The sequence below is a fragment of the Octodon degus genome, unplaced genomic scaffold, assembly GCF_000260255.1.
Source record: "Octodon degus isolate 3935 unplaced genomic scaffold, OctDeg1.0 scaffold00012, whole genome shotgun sequence".
Classification (NCBI taxonomy): Eukaryota; Metazoa; Chordata; class Mammalia; order Rodentia; family Octodontidae; genus Octodon; species Octodon degus.
The window spans coordinates 2120440-2126262 of NW_004524588.1; the positions used below are offsets into that span (position 1 = coordinate 2120440).

At 44.9% G+C, this 5823-nt stretch overlaps 1 protein-coding gene across 3 annotated transcripts in view; it reads left to right on the top strand.

The window, feature by feature from the left end:
* Etv6 (ETS variant 6) overlaps positions 1-5823 on the top strand; it is a 228327-nt gene that overhangs the window by 63349 nt on the left and 159155 nt on the right. The window lies entirely within an intron of this gene.

Here is a 5823-nt window from a genome sequence, read left to right on the forward strand (position 1 = left end):
GATTAAAGAATCTTCTGAATATTCTCAGGATCATTGCCTTGCTCATCTTTTACATATAACTGCATGGCTTAACATTGCCATGTTTCCTAGCTCATCACCTGGAGCGTTTTTAAAACTAATTTGCCAGCCAGATCCCAACAACCTCCATTTCTGGCCTAACACCTGGGATGGGAAGAAGTTTCCAGGGTCTGGGGAACTGCAGTTTGAGGACCACAGGTGTAGTAGGAAGGAATGAGTTCCTAAATCAGCAGCTGTGCCTCTGGATGATTTGCAGCTCACCACATCTTTTGATACCCCAATTTTCTCTTTTTTAAAATAGGAATACTAATGATGGGGTGGTGAGCTTTAAGTGAATCAGTACCAGTGAGCCCTTAGCATAGTGCCAGCTAGGTTACATGTATTCAGTGTAGACTGTCATGCCACATAGACTATTATTAAAAACTCCCTATTATTAAAAACTCCAAAAATATAATGCTAATATTTTTTAAATACTTACAAATGCCAGAATCTCAGTTAACTTGATGAAGTTAACTGCATGAAGTTCCCCTAACCCTCTCTCCCTGCCTGTCTGCCTTCTCCTTCCTCAGTTTATTTTTCTCTTCTTCCCTCCCTTTCCTTCTTGCCCTTTGTGAACAGTATTATAACAAAATTAATAAGACTTAAATGTTTAAAATTATATATACATTTGCTCTCATAAAGTGTGACCTTCGGGAGCACAAGGGTTTTGAGGATTGTCCACCTTTTTTTTCATGGTAGGCATACCAGGGGAGTTCGATGGGTATGGATTGTATGTATACTATTATCCTTACAAATCTGACTGGATTTGTCCATTTGGGCTCCCTATGAGTGCTTTGTCCCAATCTGGTTTCTCTTTGAGGGACACTTTTTTTTTTTTTTTTTTTAGTACAGGGTCTACAGCATCTCATTACATAGATTGGACTTATAGTGATCCGCCTGTGTTCAGCCTCCCAAGAGCTGGGATTATAGGCATGTACCACCAGGCCCAGTCTCAATCACTGTCTCAGCGCGCTCCAGGGGCAGGACCGGCACGGCACATGGGGGATCAAGCCCTGGCCATTGCATCTGCCTAAGCAGGCGCTTTAATCCGCTGAGCTATTTGGCCAGCCCTGAGGGACACATTTTTTTAAAAAATAATTTTATTTATTTAAGTGTGTGTGTGTGTGTGTGTGTGGCCAGCTCCGCCCACCTGGGGGCAGGGCTGGCTGGCATGTGGTGGCTGGGGGATTGAACCGCAGTCCCTGTGTTTTGCCAAGCTTGTTCAAAGTAGGTGCTTTAGACCACTGAGCCATCTCACCAGCCCCATGGACACATTTTTTGAGTTTGCCTGCTGCTTTTTCCCACCTACTCCAACACTGGCTGCCTCCCCAGCTCCCAACGTAAGGGTTGCTATGTGTTCGCCCACGCTATAGAGAAGGTGATAGTCAGGTATCGCCCAGTTGTGGTACTTCTAGCTAAATTCTGAGTGCCTCTAGATTGTCAGCAGATCAGCTGCCTGTGTCTCTGATTACGCCTGTGGCTCAGGTTTCCCACTGACCAGTCTGACTAGGGGCTGCTTTTCCGTAGGTCAGTGGCACAAGGCCTGACAGCAAGGTTTAGCAGGCCAATTTTAGAGAAAACCGTGTTTTGGGAGTTTGGAAGGAGACTACGAAGCCTGTTCATGGATCTTACTCTTTAGAGCCAGGTGTGGGGTCTGGGGCTGCAACAATGGGCCACAGGAGAGTTTCTACCCAGGGTAGTCTGTCAACGATGTGGTATGTCAAGGGTCCATTCCCTCATTGCTTCTCTTCGCTATTCTATGGCTGCCATGACATAAACATGGAGTGACAGTCTTCTGTGTACTGTTTGCTCTGGTAGGTGTTAGCAAGGATGGGGAGTAGGGGCCAGAGATCTGTAGGCCCTGGCCTTCTGGAAGCCTTTATTTCTGCTCTGTGTATTGGTAGAAAGTTGAGTTGACAAGAAGAATAAAGAATTTGACGGGGGAGAGACAGAAAAGTAATGATAAAGCTTAGAGAAGTAGGCAAAAGAAAGATAATCTTACCTTGAAAAATTGTCAAAACAGTTTCATCATGTATTATGGTGGGTGGCTGGAGAGACACACAGACAGAACGACAGACAGGAGGTTATCTAGCTCTTGCGTGAGACCCTTGCAGCTTCCGAAACTTCTGGTGACTAGGTACTTTGTATTAGCATGAGGCAGGTCCTTAATATATCACAAAGTTTTAAGTAGGGGCCACTCTGGTATCCATATATAGAGAACCAGTGCCCCTGTCCTTTGGATGTCCAACTTCTCATTTGGGAATACTGGGGATTTCATGACCCTAATTATCAGTCCATTTTGTGTTGCTATAACAAAATGCCCGAGGCCACATACTTTAAAGAAATAAAGTTTGTCTGACCCATGATTCTGGTGGTTACTTCTTGAGTACGTAACATGTGCCAAAGACAAGCAGAACAACAGAGACACAGATGGAAAACTGAGGAACATGTCATCTGGTAAGCAGCCCAGCAGACATGTTACAGTATGGCAGAAATATGGAAAGAGAACTGGTGACGTGCAGAAGGGACCGGGGTATGGCCTGGCCTCATGCAGAAACAGCCCATTCTCATGGGATAGCACCATTCCATTCGTGAGGGTGGCGCTCTTGTGGCCAGATTAGTGTCCAGTGGACCCCACTTCTGAGAGGTCTCACCGGCTCAGCAGCGCTGCACTGGGGGTGAAGCTTCTAGCCGGGAGTCTTTGGGAAATAGACAGTAGCCACGCCAGAGCGCTGCGTATGTCTTCTATCATGGACTGATTTCTATCTTCTTACCTGTTTTCCTTTCAGTTTCACCTGGAGTGTTTCTCTCCAGGCCCCGTTCCCTTGCCAGGAATCAGAAGGGAGCTGTTAAGATTTCATTTTACTTTTTAAAGGCTTTTTTGCACTCAACACATAGACAAGTGCCGTGGACTTAGAGATCAGCTGTGAATATATGTGTGAAGGCGTTGGTCAGAATCCGCACCATCTCTGTAAGAAAGAGTCTTTAGTTTTGCATGGTGTACGGCTGAAAGTGAGAAAAGGCCGTGACAAAGACTTGGCAATCTTGAGATTTTCTTTGGAAATGACATTTGCTTTAATAAGTTTTGACCTGTTTTACAACATTTGGGAATGAGGTTCCCCTTTCACCTATTATTTCAACGAAGTTAAACGTGTTGGAGCTTTATCACACAGGTAGTGGATCTTTCAAAATGTTCAGAGTGATAATCTCAGGTTAAATGAAGGCTTCTTTCTTTCACAGGATTTATGTGTGTACTCTTATCTAAGCATGTAGTTTTTGAGTAGTTGTTACCTTTCTATCTGATTTCCTCGGGGATAGGCGAGGATTGTATCTTACCCATTTCTGTATCTGTGTCTCTGTTGTTCTGCTTGTCTTTGGCACATATTATGTACTCAAGAAGTAACGAAGAGGGAGGACAGCCTGGCTTATGAGAGGTCTTAAGGGTGCTGCAAATGGCACTGAAATGTCTCCTAGAAGAGACGCTAGGAGCAGAGGGATGGGAAGAGGTCAGCTGTATCTAGGACCCATGGCTGTTTCCATAGGAAATGTTTCCAGATTGTCAATAGATGTGGGAAAACAATCCACTTGTTCACTAGTCTGGAACGTATTTATTTTGGGGGTTCTTACTCTGTTCATGGCTCAAGCCATAGAGTAATAGTTAAAATGACATCGTGACTTGGTAATCTAAGTGGGGACATAATGTATAAATACAAATAATTCCAAGTACCAGCTAGATCAGGACTTACACAGATGAGGAGTTAAGCTAGAGCAAGGCAGAGAAGTGCCGCTTGTGGTCCTGCTGCTCCCCAGTACTGCTGTAGAAAGTGTGGCCCGTGCGTGTGGTTTCGTTCAATCTGCACAGATCTCAAGGTAGGCCTCATTATCTCAGGTGAGGAAACTGAGCTTCAGGGGTTGAGGAACTTATACAGAATTACATCAGCTTATGTTGGTGCCAGGATTTGAACTTGATTGTGTAGCAGGCCAGAGAAGGGACACACAATGACCTTTTTGAAAATTTTATCAGTTTATGTGTGTAGTGTATCATGGTTGCATCCCTTGTGGGAAGTTGGTGCACGTGGATAGCACATCTTAGTTCCCTTTCATCCCCTTTCCCTCCCTCCCTCCCCGCCACCCATCTTCTGATCCCCTTCCTTTTTTAGTTTTGCCCATGCTTGCAGCATATAATGTTCACATTCCTTGTGTGGCATTGGTTTGTGGCCGTAACACATCCCAGCTCCTTTCTGTTGTGCAGGGCAGAGATCGTCCACACTGTGGAGTACAGGTGGGCCAAGGGAGGACACCAGGGTGTAGTGGCAGACAGGCCTTTTAGTTCTGAGGAGGTTCCTGCCCTTGCGTAGCTAACATGGATGAGTGAAGCTGTGAGGAATGGAGTTTGTCTAACCTTTCCTTAGAGTAAGCGCTGCAGTAGAGACCTTACATGATGCAGGTGTGTCGTACAGTCTAGATGTTTCCAAAAGCTGATGGGATTTACACACCAGCCAACTGTGTACTTCACGCATAGGCCTGACTTCGGTTGTATCATCTCTGTCGGTTCAAAGCCATCTGTTAGGGACTTCTCTCTTCTAGTGGCAATGTACCTGGGAGCTTCCTCTTCTCTTTGTGACAATTGTGTTCCCTTTGAGTATTTTCCGTTGCCTCGTTCCCTATCACTGTCACCTGGGGTCACTCCTGAAGTCACTTGAGAGGAAGAATAATCCTAAAGAAAGATAGGGGGACACTAAGAAGTAGGAATAAAGAAAATGAAGCCTCAGGTATAAGTGGAGCTGGTGTTGCAGTTAGGAGATTTGACTATAAGTGTGAAGGGAACAAATCTGTGAAGTCCATCCTTCTAAACAGGGAGGACAGTATGGTAGCGTATGTTCAAGGAAGGCTGCGTCATATGGTTGTAGCACAGGGACTTGGTAGCATCCGGGTGTGTGCAGAGTGCTGCTGCCCTGTACTGCTCTGGTGGAGGTGACCTCAGGAGGCGACCCTGGTGGGAGGAAAGGGCTTTTTTCCCTGTCACGAGATTTCAGAAAGTGGGGCTTGAGTGAGATTCCAGTTCCTGTCACTTGTTCAGGCTAGATGTTCATGCAGCATTGAAGAACAAATTAAAGATGCATTCTTCAGTAGCTACCATTGGTATATTTCCACAGATAGTCTGTGCCTTATGAGACTAGATTCGTTTATAGGAGGCAGGGCTGGTCTAGGGGTTATTGGAAAATCTGTTCAGGGTAAAGTTTAGACATTTGCTTTACCCTTGAATTCATCATTAAGTGAAAGCTTTTTAATTTAGTTATCTTTTAAATTTTTTAAAAAAATTTATGTTTTTGGTACAGGGTCTCACTACGCAGCTCGGACTCATAGTGGTCCTCCTGTTTTCAGCCTCCCAGCACTGGGATTACAGGCATGTGTCACCATGTCTAGACTCTGTTGCAGGCTCAGCATGCCCAGGGGGTGGGGCCAGTGCAGCATATGGTGCCAGGGATCAAACCCTGATCCCTGCGTTGGCCTAAGCAGGTGCTTAGTCCTCTGAGCTACCCCTTGGCCCTCCTAATTTAGTTACTGTTCATTTCATATTTAAACCACCTTGAATTTTTTTGCATAGTGATCCACTATCTGTCCCTACCTTCTTCAAGGGTTTAGCCATATGTCCACATAGTGGTTCCATAGTCATCAATGTTTATTTATAATGTTCAACTTTTAGCATTATTAAATATCAAAATAGCATTATATAACGTATGTAAGGCCGCACAGTTATATATA